General features: G+C 34.2%; 1 protein-coding gene across 2 annotated transcripts in view; it reads left to right on the top strand.

Moving 5' to 3' along the window:
* LOC145686240 (uncharacterized) overlaps nucleotides 1-14,361 on the top strand; it is a 142,306-nt gene that overhangs the window by 66,633 nt on the left and 61,312 nt on the right. The gene's annotated exons all lie outside the window — the stretch shown is intronic.

Raw genomic sequence — 14,361 nt, 5'->3', positions numbered from 1 at the left:
GAACCTACAATTTTCTTTATACTAAGAGGTTTAATGGAACCCAGGGACTTACTCCGTTGTCCATGGCACCTAATTTTTTATGCATGAACATAATTTTTATATGATTGATTCTTTCATGATAACTTTCGTATATATATATATATATATATATATATATATATATATATATATTTGATGCAATATATTAACATATATTACCTGAGGTTTCACAACCATCTCCGCTACTTGTAATTAAATTCAATCGAAAGCAAGAGAGTTAAAGTTTTTTTCCTGTAATAAATATCTATGTAAAAAAATATCCCATTTTGACAATATGCGTTGTACGCTTTTTTGAGGTTCTGACACAATTCCCCAATGCCTGGAGTTGAAGTTTGTCAGAAATGAGATGTCACTTTACTCCCTTCCCCCACATGTAGTATACTGAAAGACTCAGAAAAGTTTCAAACTGTCTTTTCTATGGTAAAATCAATCGCTTTTGGTGGTATATGGAGTAAAATTTTCTGAGGATTCCCAATAATGCCTAAATTCGAAATGGGTCAATAATGTTGAAGAGATTCCTCCATCCGCAGTTGTGAAGAAGATATTTCCATGAAAACTTCGTAAAAATGTGTGGTTTGTTCGAGATTAAAAAGTTAATCGTGTATTTCGGGGTTGAAATAAGTGAGAGGAAAGAAAGAGAAGCGCAGCATAACTAGTTATCAGATTATTAATAGCAAACTAGATCATTAAGTACATTAATATAATCACTAGGAATCGTTAACTAACTTTTACTTCACAGACAAGAGAGCAAACTGTGCAACTGACTACTATCCGTTTCATAAAGATAGGCCTCTGACTTCGCGGTGCTGCCATGACGTCCAGTCAAAACTTATATTGCATTGTCATACCTCGTTGGAATTGCTGGAATGTTGTCTTTTCAATACTTAAGATTAAAAATTTTCTTTGTACTATGTAGTGAGAAAAAAATAAAAATTAAAGAAAAAGTGCGTATTTTTTCGTACTTTTTTTGGTAGATCAATGTTTATAGAGCTATATCTCAGAAAAGAGATCACGTGAAATAATTTCCTGTGTACAGTATGTAGATGCATCCATTAACTGTAAGATGTGAAAAGTTCAATTTTCATCACTTGATATGTTTTGTGTAATTAAAACAAATGTACGACGCTCTGATCTCTTTAACCAAGGTAGGTAGAGAAACGTACAAAACACTGTTCGAAAATTTGGAAGTCTAGTGTTCCAAATATTTGGAACTGTAAACAAAAAAGGGTTTAGTTGGTAGAGTATTTATTTTTTTAAAAAAAATGTTTACTTCAACATATTCTCTGCGTTAAGCGGTGAGCCATGTTGCAACCCAATCTTTAAATTCCCCGCGCTTATATGAAGAAACAGCATACAGTAAATGGAAGTGCGGCAACGCTGTCGTGCACTGTTGTCGCGTTCAGAAAGCTTGTAGCGCGAAGCCTACTTCATAAGAATGTAATAGGAAAAGTATTTATTATAACCTTTCACATCATAAAAATATTAATGCATGCACACTTATGTCCAAAATTATTGTCGCATGTCTATAAATATGTTATTGTAGGAATATAATTTGATAACGAATTTGCCCGGTATTTCTTATAATGTTAGTATGTGTATAATCGGCAAAGACATGTATGTGGTAAATTTCATGTCAAAAGAGCAGTAAATAAGAACAATAAAACGAAACTAAAATTTTCTTACCCATTTAGGAACATTTTGTTTTACTCATGCTAATTTTCGTATTCTTTTCCTATGAAATTTATTACAAATATACATTTCCCGACTCTACATATAGTATCAGTATTAAAAGTACCCTGCAAAATCATTATCAAATTATATTCTTACAAGAAGACAGTTATAGATATGCGACAATAATTTTGGAAAAATGAAATGAAATCTTTCAGTTTTACGTCCCACGGTTATGCCGGTTAGGCTAAAGGAGACGGTGATGATGATTAATGAATGAAATGGTGGAATGAAGAAAGTGGGAGGAAACGGGAGAACCCCGAGAAAACCCACGCACAAATAATTTTGGACATGAGTGTACACATCTCAATGTAATCGAAATAAAACGTTGAAGAAACATATCCAAAAACTCATCTCTTAATCTACTTACTTCATTCACTTTTCGTCATGGCTTTGTTGACTCATCGCTGCTCCTGCTATCTTCCCTAATATTTATAAACAATGGCTCCATTTCTACCTCAAGATCTATCAGTATACACACTCTACAGCTTACGAACATGTTAAAGGTTAAAAAGAAATGTAGCCCTACTGTAGCCTTGACAATCATGTGTTCACCCAAGTTCTGCGATCAATTCCCCTGCCGAATGTAACACAGAATGAGTTCTTGTTTTCTTTCAACGAAAGTAAACAATGCAATGAGTAGGTGACGAGGGCGTATTTGCGTCTAATCACGTCACACTGATTAAATCTTCAACACTTCCCTTCGGTTCGTAGGCGTCAAAAACTTCCACACACACTCACATCATATGGGTTCATTGCAATGAAACGGACGAATGGGCATTTATATTTTTGTGAGTATATCTTGTGCTTTTTGATTGAAACAAAAATTGATATTCCTTCACGAGCGGCGATATTACAAAAAGAAGAGGCAAAATGTTTAGCAATAATGAAATTGCAGAACTGATGAATGACTCCGACTCAGACGGTTATGAGTTAGTAATTAATAGTAAGGACATTGATTATTCTGTGCTCAGTGGCGTATCCGGGAGTGAACAAGATAGTAACTCTGTTTCAAGTAAACCTGAAGCTGCGCCGAAAAAAAAAAAAAACGCGTCATTCCTATTCAAAGGCAGATTCTAATGTAGCTTGGAGCTCTTAGATCTGAAAACAGATTTTCTGTGAAGTGTAAACTCAATATTACATATCAACTAAGGTTGTATCATATAATAAACTTTGTGCATGTTTTTGTTTCTGTGCAAGTGTATTTTGTACTGCGTGCAATAAGTGAAAAACTGACAAAAAGCAACAAATTTTCGAGGACCATCACATGCAAATCCAAACAAGATAAGAGTTTGCTTTTCTAATTTTGAACACTTGGTACATTTACTGTATATCCTGTTAATTTCTAAGAAATTGGTTTAAAATCTGTGGAGACATTACATTTTAAAAATATCTCTAAAAAGTGCCGGACAGTGTGCGTGACAAGTTTAAATACCCGTACCACCTTCAACTAACTTGAATGTTCTTTTCATTTTCTTTTTCTTTTTTGGACTTTCGTTTGATCTACGAAATGTTTTGATCCTAGGCGAAGACCTTTAGAGTAGATTTCACCGGTTCAGAAGTGCATAATATTCGCTTCTGTTGCTAGTATCTCTAGACCTGAAAGATATAAAAAGGAAAGAGAAAAGAGTTATGACCTGCAAGTTAAGTATTGTACAAATATAACAAAATTAAACAAACGAAAACTTGTTTACATAATTTTAAAAACAAAATGCTGTAGGATATATAGAAATTAACACACTCAACAAAGAACTTGAGTGCTGATTCTAACTACAGTTTGGAGGATTAAACAAAATTGTTCATTTTGTATCTAAAAGAATGAAACTGGATTGTGGTAACTTTGAAATTGTGAGAGTTCGTTATAACTGAGCACCTTATATTTCCTTAACATGCTTATTTTGAGTAACGATTTATGAGGAAACGGTAGTTCAAATTATAGCTTAACATATATCAAAGGAAGGATCATGAAATTATCATTTTCTTTTATTCAGAGATAAGAAGTGATTTTCTGCACCATATAAAAGTTATAGAATGAAGAAGTCAACTTTCATCGAAAAATCTATATATTTTTAAAAATTGTGCTGAAACCTTAAAGTTTAGAGAAATCTTTGTTATAATAAAAAAGTTTTGCCTTAAAAAGAGCTTTAAAATAAAAAAAGAAAAATTAAAATCGGACTATTCGTTCAAAAGTTATAGGCTAAAAATCAATTTTGGCCGCCATTTTCCAATATGGCGGCTCAAAGGGTAATCCGACGATGCCTACAACGCTCAAAATTATTAATTCTATATAAATAACATGTACAGCAAGTTTCATGCTTTTACATATAAAATGCACAATTTTGACTTAATCCTACGGACTACCGTCCGGCTGAGAGTCTATACGCGCCAGGAAAATGTGGCAACGTAGCACTCCGTATAAACTGCGATAGCGAATGGCGCAAAGCAGAAATAATCATAATGTCATATTTGTGATTGTTTATCTTTTAAAACAAGTCAAAACAGTTTGGTTGAAAAAGCTATTTTAAGATCTTTCTAAAAGTTTTTTCAGATTGTTAATACACCGCAGCAATTCAGAGATAATGATGTCTCACTTTTTACTGAATAACAAGAAAATTAATTACTACGTGTTGAGTAATGAAATTTTCAGAACTTACAGGTAATAGATGCACCTACATATCGTGCACAGGAAATTATTTCATGTTATCTCATTTCCGAGATATAGTCCTATAAACATTGATTTACCAAAAAAGTACGAAAAAATACGCACTTTTTCATTAATTTCTATTTTTTTCTCACTACACAGTACAAAGAAAATTTGTATGTCTTAAGTATTGAAAATACAACATTCCAACAATTCCAACGAGGTACGACAATGCAGTATAAGTTTTGACTGGACGTCACGGCAGCACCGCGAAGTCAGGGGCCTATCTTTATGAAATGGATAGTAGATTAAAAGTTAGGCGACAATAGATTTTGCCAAGCGGGGAAATGGGAGGGGAAAGGGGAGACAGATGCTCCACCAACATAAGCATTTTACGTTTCTATCACTATGTTAGTATACAATCGATTATAAAGTAATAGATTTCACAAACTCAGGAGCGCAATTTATCCTCTCTTATCCTCCCTAAATGACGCCCTTGGCATGAACATTTGAACGAGCAGTTCGAATCTTAGTTATTTGTAAAACTTGTTTAGAGACTCTTCATATATGTTTATGCTTTTTTACTTTCGAGTGGCGATGGAAGAGAAGAAAGTATGGTGATCCTAAAGAGAAAAAGATATCAATACTTTCTTTTCTTTCTTTCTTTTTCTTTTCTTTTCTTTTTTCTTTCTTTCTTTCTTTTTTCTTTTTTTGTATTGGCGAACGAAATAAACGTCCAGTGGCTGGATAAGGGACGTAGTTCTCTCTGTAAGAAACTCCACTTGTATCGCTATGCAAGTCAGAGAACTGCCCTATTTTTCCTTAATATCACTTATACTTACAATTTTCCTCGTGACATCACACACTTTTCCTCGTGACTTTGACAACATTGTTGGTGCACTTCTGTTGTTTGAGTTTGGATGGTAGCTCCACGAATCGTACCCAATTCTTCCGATGCATCACACGTGAGGCAAAACAGTTCTATGGTTGATATTAAATCCAGGCTTCGGGATCTTTGGGGTCACTATAGGACTCTTCCAAGGACGCACCCACACGAGGGTCCGTACTTCCCAAAACTTCGTAATGAAACATATATTTGTATACTTTCGTAATAAAGCTATATTTGTTTAGCATAGAAATGATTGATATAGCATAAGCTTGATCTTACACTTCATTTGTAGACTACTCTTTCCTTTCTTATATGGGTCATTCTATTTGAAAAGGAGTTTTTGAGGGTTTGAAAAACAAATTTTCACACTGTTCAAAATCATTATTTTCTTTATTTTTCTGTTCGTTATAATGACTTACATTAACATCAATACAGTGGTTCAACACGAGAACCAATATTTTGAGAAATATTGGTAAATTGGAAAAATGCTCTGAACAGAGGTGACAGCTAATTGAATGGAGAAGACTTATACCAGCATTGATGTGACATCACATGAACGAAGGTGACGAGCCCATCTCTTTAAAATTGAAAAGTAAAAATTTGTAACGAATTTCGAAAAAAGTAGTATTACATAATATAACATTAGTATTACACATGTGCATAAATGATTGCCAATGTCCAGAACTCAACTGTTGACATTAGCATTCAAATGAAGTACAGTATTTTGTTTAAAATATGCTATCCTTAATAATTGTTTATTATAAAAAGAAGAAATATGATATGCGCATTAAAAATATAGCTAGTTAAGAGACCTCATTGTGACAAAATTAAACTTCCGCTAATTTTACAGATTTTGTGTAATATTTTCAAAATGGATAAAATTACTCAAAAAGTGGAAACTCATTGTACTAGACAATATTATTTTGCATAAAATATCGTTGTCAGGACTCACCTATGTATTTTAACAGGCATAATCGTGGGACGTAAAACTTAAAAGTTTCATTTCATTTCATTTTCACCTATGTACTTTCTTTTTGCAGCCATTACTTAAATGTCGTATCTATAAAATGTTCGCAAAGCGAAAGCAGATAGGCGAGTCGTGATAACGGTATCTCATGCAAAATACTCTTGTCTAATATGCTACTTTTCGACTTTTCGATTAATTTTATCTATTTTGAAGATATTACAGATCACATTCCCTCCGTGCACGCAGTAATGAACGGAGGTGACATTACTTTATACGCACGGAGGTGACAAATTCCGCCATTATGGCACGATTGAGATATACCGTTAAGGTTAGATTCTGTTTACCCTAATTTTCAGCATTACTTCTTAAAAAGTAACATTATGATTCAACTAAATTAAATTATCATCTATAAATACCCTCTTATAATTTCAAGCGGAGTTGACAGCTTGTGTTGAACCAAATTATAACAAGTGCGACTTGACTAATAAAAAGGAACAATCACCACCAACAAACTTACCTCGCTTAACTGGCACCTTCCTTGGAAAGTTTCATAAACTAACAAGTCCTGAGACTACGACAAAAATGAAGTTGAGAAATATGGCGGACATATATATTTTTTTAAAATGCATTAGCACGGAGGTGACAAAAAAACTGAATACAGAAAAGAATGCTACTTTTAATAGCATGAAAAATAGCTTTAGCTTATAAATTTATTTCCATCTATTCATTGATATTCATACGTTAAAAAAGTCGTCTAATACTTGGCGAATAAAAGATAGTACTTTAGTAATTTGGAATCATTCAAGTAAAATTGTATGTGGTTACAACGCACGGTGGTGACATATTACCTATTTTGACATTAATATTTTTAAATGAAATTATAAAAATATTACTGAGTTCATTAGTAATTGTAAGTTACCTTTGCAATGTATGTACTTACACAATTTCAACGTGTTTTGATTTATACCTGCCTATCAGCATATCAGTTACATCAAAAGTCCCATTTCAAATGGAACGACCCATATAAATAACCTAATATACTTTTTTTTTCTGAGAATATAGGTGATATTACTTAACAATATTACTTATCATCTTTTCGGGCGTAGACGTCTTGTAGTATCGCACTCTCCAAAAAATCTTTGGACCCGTCCCCCCAAAAAAATCTAGGTGCTCACCTGAACTGTTCTGATACAATTTTAAAGTGAAAATATTTTCTTCGTGTGTGGTCTGATAACTAACAGTGAGGTAGATAAAAACGTTAAAAAAAGAAATAAATCTTCCGCAATTTTGTTATATCCGGTTGATTTCTAAGTCATATAAACATATAGACCTATGTATGGACTCATAGTCTCTGTGAGTGTTATGGTCGTGTGATTTGTGGTTAAGAGAAAAAAAATCTTGTGGTTTGCGGTCAGATACACACATACATACACACGTACAAGAATCGTTTTTGCGGTTGTATTTCATTAGTGCTTATTTAAGAGTGCTGAAATTCTCATTATGAGAAATTTGTTTCATTGGCGTCATTAACAGATAACTGTGGTGATGAAAAGTTTGTTTAAGTCTTCAAAAGGTATTAACTCTCGGTTTTCTTTGAGAGTATCGTCATTATTAGCCTTTTGTTTTTGATTGAACCACAAGGTTAATTCAAGTAAATTGGATATTATGTGTGCATGGACGTCCGAAAGACGGCGGGGAAGGGAAACATAGGGCCGTGCCCACAGCCTAGGATTGAAGTGAATTAATAATTTGAATTACGTTCCGGATACGAGTAATATTTTCTGTTGTAAAATTATCTGTTGTATGATACTAGATAGTTAAAAAAAATGCTTTCTTTCTTTCAAGACTTCCAAACAATGCTATGCATAAGTATCGGAGGTCTTATAGAACAGCTGTCCGTCCATCCATCAATTTGTCGGCAGGCATCGAGCAAAAATGGTAAGAGATATCGAAATGCGGTTTCTTTGCAATTGATTCAGCATTGCAAAAGAACATACTGCTACTACCCGCCCGCAACACTCTACCGAAACCAAAAGTAACTGAAATTTACATTTACTTCCGGTCTCAATACTAATTTCTATAAAGCAAAAACGGTAAAAGACATAGAGAAGCTGTTCTCTGCCATCGATTCAGCGTACCTAGAATAGGTTTCATTTCCTCCGTTAACCATCTATTCGTACCGTAAGTGGTTCAAATTAATAATTTTCGGTTTGAACGTTTATCGCTATAAAACAAAAGGATAATAGATAATGACAGCAGTTTTTTGCAATCGATTCAGCATCGCAACAGAACATATCTTCAGCTCTCATAACACTCTACAGAAACCGGAAGTGGTTAAAATGTATTAGTACTTTCAGCCAGCGGCGCAAATCTGTTTTCAACATGGGGGGGGGGGTTAAGACCGTTTAAGCGATGTTCAAAATATTTATGAAGTTGAAAAACAATGTCAAGGATCAGGGGAGCAGAGTTGTCTTCAACGTTGGGAAGCGAGCAGAATTGAGACTTATACTGGGAGGGACATCAATTTCATCTCATGTTCCTTTGTGGTAATCGGACAAAAATCATCACATTTCTCCCGAAAAAGCACATTTCAAATCGGATTATTGGGGGACAGTTAGTGATGTGAGGTGGAAAATTTTCCGTTCTAAAAAAAATCAATTAACAATTCCTCAGCAATCATGAAATTGATTGAATTCATGTATAGAAATGTTAAAAAGTAAAAGATCGTTTGAACAATCTGAAAATTTTCATGGCTCAGACAATTTTCAGTACTATGTAGGAACTAGTGGAACAATTTTTCATAAATCGAAAAATTGTCTGTCCTGTAACAGTGATGAAAATTTTCCGGAAAATTTTCCGATTCATAAAAACATTCTCCACTTACTCCTACATCGTTGTTTAGTCGAGATTGGAGGTGGAAAATTTTCTTCCATATTTTTCCGGAAAATTTTCCGTTCTTAACAAATATCAGTGATTAAGTAACAATTCCTCAGCAATCATGAAATTGATTGAATTCATGTATAGAAATGTTAAAAAAGTGAAAGATCGTTTAAAGAATCTGAAAAATTCCATGGCTCAGACAATTTTCAATACTGTCAAGGAACAAGTTAAACAATTGTTCATGAATCGAAATATTTTCTGCCTTATATGGAAAAATTGAAGAACTTTTTATGAGTCGGAAAGTTTTCATCATTTTGAAGCAAGAGTAAAACAACTCTTTTGTGAATCAGAAAGTTTTATTGCTCTGTAGAAACAAGTGAAAGAAATTTTCATAGATCGGAAAATTTTCATCACGAGGTAGAAACAAGTGGAAAACTCTTTTCATAGGCCGGACAATTTTGGATATTATGTATAGTGATGTTAGGTAAAAAAATTTTCCACTATATTTAACTGCACATAGAGCTACAAAGTTGAATTTCAGTAGAGGAAAGTTAGTCAGCAACAAATTATAATTTTCCAATTAGCTTTCGGGAACCGGAAAATTTTCTATTTCAAGTTGGGAAATAAAATTTTACAGTGTTTCTCTCTCTCTCTTGCTCTGCCAGCTCCTTCGTTGCTTTGGCATGGAAAACCTGGCTTCGATTCCCAGCGGGAGCTCATGTAGTTCGGATTCCACGTTAATCAGTTGGTACCGTTTTATATAGTCTCGCTGCTGAAAGGGACGTTAAACTCAAAATCAACTCAATTCAACTACTTTCTCTCTCTCTCTCACTGTATATATATGTGTGTGTGTGTATGCAAAGTGCAGAGAACATACATCAAGTTCGTAGAGTACAAATATCCCATTCTATTATTTACAATTTCAATTTATTAAAAGTCATGAATATTTTCCGGTTCATAAAAACATACTCCATTTATTCATTCGATTCATGAAAAATTGTTCCACTTGTTCCTACATAGTACTGAAAATTGTTTAAGCCATGAAAATTTTCAGATTCTTTAAACGATATTTCGCTTTTTAATGTTTCTATATATGAATTCAATCAATTTTATGAATACTGACGAATTGTTACTTAATCACTGATATTTGTTAAGAACGGAAAATTTTTCGGAAAAATACAGAAGAAAATTTTTCATCTCCCATCTCGACTAAACAACGAAGTAGGAATAAGTGGAGTATGTTTTTTTGAATCGGAAAATTTTCTGGAAAATTTTCCGTTTCAAACTTTTCCGGAAAATTTTCATCACTGGGGACAGTCCCCCAGTTCCAAATTGGAGGGGACATGTTCTCCTTATCCCTGCCGGGATTTGCGCTAGTGCTTTCAGCTTCAACGTTGATTTCCATAGAGGAAAAAAATAAGAAATATAGAGAAGTTGTGTTTTGCAATCGATTCAGCTTGTCAGGAATATATCTATCCGACCATTTTACTTTAACACTCTATTCAAACCGGAAGTGTTATAAATCACCGTTTCTGATTTCAACGTTCATTGCCATACATCAAGAATAATGACAACGAAATTTTAGCAATCGTTTCAGCGTCCCAATAGCACATATCTTCACTATCCGCAACACTCTACAGAAACCGGAAGTGATTGATTATTATTTACTAGTACTTCTGCTTTGTTTCAACACTTATTTACATAGAGTGAAAATGATAAGAAATTTTGAAAAGCGTTTCTTTCTTTTTTTGACGCAGATTCAACGTCCTAACAATGAGTCTCTCTGTTGACAGGTATGAGTTGATTTTGAGTTTAACGTACCTTGCTGCAGCGAGGCTATATGAGGCGTGGAGCTACTGATTAACGTGGAATCCGAACCACATGAGCTCCCGCCGGGAGTCGAAATACGGTCTCCCACGCCAAAGGTGTGTCAGCAGGTACCAGAGCAAAAACGATAATACATATCGAGATGCAGTTTTTCGCAATCGGTTCAGCATCCCTAGAATATGTTCCATCCTTTCCATTAATTCTCTATTGAAACCAGATGTGGTTAATATTAGTCATTTCCAGTTGTGAGGTTATCGTCATTAAATGAGAACGGTAACAGGTAGCAAGACTTTTTTTTTTTTTTTAAGCAAACGATTCAACATCTCAAGGCAATGTACTATGACTATCCTAAACACTCTACTAAAACCGGATATAGTTAAAATTTAATATTACTTCCGTTTGAATACTGATTTCCACAGAAGAATAACCATATATCTATCCCCCGAGAACGAAAACAGTAAGGCATAGCAAGTAATGGCTTTTTGATATTGATTCATCGTTCGGGAACAGGTGACATTTTTGAACTTATTGATCTATTGCAACCCGCAGCTATAGATGTTTAAGTATTTGATTCTCATAGTTTATAAATTTACCTTAGTTTCACATTGTGAAATGAAACTCACTTGTTTTTATTTGGATTCAGTACCGCAGGAATATGTTCACCTCTAATGTTATTCCCTTATTGTAGTAGAAAGCGTTAGACGTCTATTACTATCAATGTTGAGCTATATAGAGCAAACACAGTAAGATATAGCGAGTAATAACCTCTTAACATGGATTCAGCATCCGAGAAACAGGTTCTTTGTGTGGTATTAATCCTGTATTTCAACTTGTAGTTATGAGTGTATATTTCAAGTTTGAGAATTGAATTCGTGTTGTTTGGAAGTCTACCGTAGTTTCGCAATGTGAAACGAAAGTCATATCTATATCTTTATCTATCTATCTATCTATCTATCTATCTATCTATCTATCTATCTATCTATCTATCTATCTATCTATCTATCTATCTATCTATCTATCTATCTATCTATCTATGTATTTTTTTCCTACAACTATTATGTGAGTGCAGTGATGGTAGCTGGGCGACTGATTTCCACGTCACATATCTTCCCCAATTCCGAGCTGAGCCTTATTTTTCAAAAACACTTAAGTAATTATTATTATTATTTCCCCCTTCTGCGGAAAACCCCGCGGACTCCCATGTCTGTTTGACAGCACGGGGGCCGCGGTGGCTCAGTGGTCGAGGCGTTCACCTCTGGTTCTAGGGGTCTCGGGTTCAAACCCTGCTCCCGCCAAGTGAACTTTGTGGTGGACAAACACCGTGTGCGTGGGTTTTCTCGGGGTTCTCCCGTTTCCTCCCACTTTCTTCATTCCACCATTTCATTCATCTCTCATCATCACCGTCTCCTTTAGCCTAACCGGCATAACCGTGGGACGTAAAACTCAAAAATTTCATTTCATTTTGACAGCACGGTTTTATTGAATTTATCTTTTCTATTTTGGTCTAACTATGCAATGAAATTTTTACCCACTTATACTGGATCGAGTTTCTTTTGTATTTAAATGGATGTTTATAGGCCAGTCGAATTAGGTATTGATCCTGGACATAATTAGTAATATTTTTTTCGGCAGTAGATTGTTGTAATTGTCTTTCTCATCATCATGCTAAAAGTTCGAACTGATTCGACTTGCGTTCAGGCAGCCATCTTGGAAAAGTGGCGGACGAAGAGGAACCTTCATACGGCTTATAGCTAATTTTTCAGAAAACGGAAAATTTCAGAAATAAATTGAACTGGACTAATTGGTAAGAGGACTGCTAACATCAAGAAATGTGTCGCTGGACGTTCGTAAATGATTTATTAAGACCCTGGTATGGAGCGTGGCGCTTTACGGACCAGAGACATGGACGTTGAAAAAAGCTGAAATACCCTAGTTTGAAGCATTTGAAATGTGATTTTGGCTAAGAATGCTGCGCATATCATGGACTGAAAGAAAAACGAATGAAGACGTACTAAAGGAAGCTAATGAAGGACGACAGATCATAAAGATATTAGGAAAAAGGAGAAACAGCATGTTTAGCCATCTTATTCATACTCCGATTGGATCACCGTGCTGATAGAGGGAACGGCAAAGACAAAAGAAAACCAGGAAGAGGAAGACCAAGGATAGAATATCTAGATGCAGTTACGAAGAAGATACCTTATTAAAGTATAAAACAGCTCTCCCAAGCGAGAGAAAGTTTTAAAATTTCCATGTTACTCACCAACGTATGGTTGAGGTGAACAAGAAGAATTGGAAAGAGCACAACACTTCCTATCAAACAGAGTTTTTAGATTTTCCAATGACTTGCCATTCTCCAGAAATGATGGTCAATTTCTGGAAAATTTAATTAAAAAAATACCTGAAAATTGTCAGTTTTATCAAAATGTTGAAATGCTTTTTTGAATTATTGGTCATCATTTATCTCCAAATATTTTTAATGAAAGGTGAATTTTAGAAATTTTCTTGTTTCTTAGTGATAAGGGAAAAGTTCTCCCACTTTTATACTACTTTGACTACTAAAGATATATTTTCTTTTGTCATTATGTACAGGGTGGACTATTTATCTTGAAAGTCCTTATAGCTTTTAAACTAATAGATAATATTAAATTAAATTTTGCAACATACAAAAATCAACAGGGCACATTATTTGAATTCTTCACCATACCATCCGATTAACAGTGTTGGTAACACAGCATAAAACTATATTGTTTTCAAAATTGCACCACAAATGTAAAATAGTCTACTGTACTTATTATTCAGTGTTACAAACTGATAGGTGATTAACATTTTCTACAGATCCTTTCCCCAGACCGTATAGACTACGGACCAAAAATTTTTAAAATTCTGGATCTAAGAGGGCAGAAAGGAAGGCTAAACTAATTCTCGATTTAAAAAGTTGAAATTTTGTAGATCTTTTGGAAAAATAAGTTCGAGAGATACAAAAGTAACAATTTTCAAAAAACGGAAAAAATCTTTCCATTTCGGGTGTAGGAAAGCGATTTAAGCTCGTCACAACATTTACAAAATACGTTTGTAGGCGCCACTAGAAACATATATTTCGAACTGACAAGGATTTACTAAAAATTTGACTAACGTTTTCCATAGATTGGAGGGCATTCATTGTTTGTGGTTATGAGAAAACGATTTGACTCGGTGTTGACGTTTTGGAAAATTATTAGGGAGCCCTTCTGTCAGCACATGTGAGGGTAATTTGAGCGAAATCGAACTTTATCTTGACAAGTATTTTGAAACCAAAAAAATATTGTATACTTATATTTTAAAAATATTTTCCATTAACCTTATTTTTTCCTTGCGAAGAATGAGCATTATGCTAGTAGAAAAAAAGAA

Source organism: Thermobia domestica, chromosome 5 (assembly GCF_964235325.1).
Source record: "Thermobia domestica chromosome 5, izTheDome1.hap1.1, whole genome shotgun sequence".
Taxonomy (NCBI): Eukaryota; Metazoa; Arthropoda; class Insecta; order Zygentoma; family Lepismatidae; genus Thermobia; species Thermobia domestica.
The sequence above is the reverse complement of the archived record's forward strand: the minus strand, read 5'-3'. Positions and strand labels throughout refer to the sequence as shown.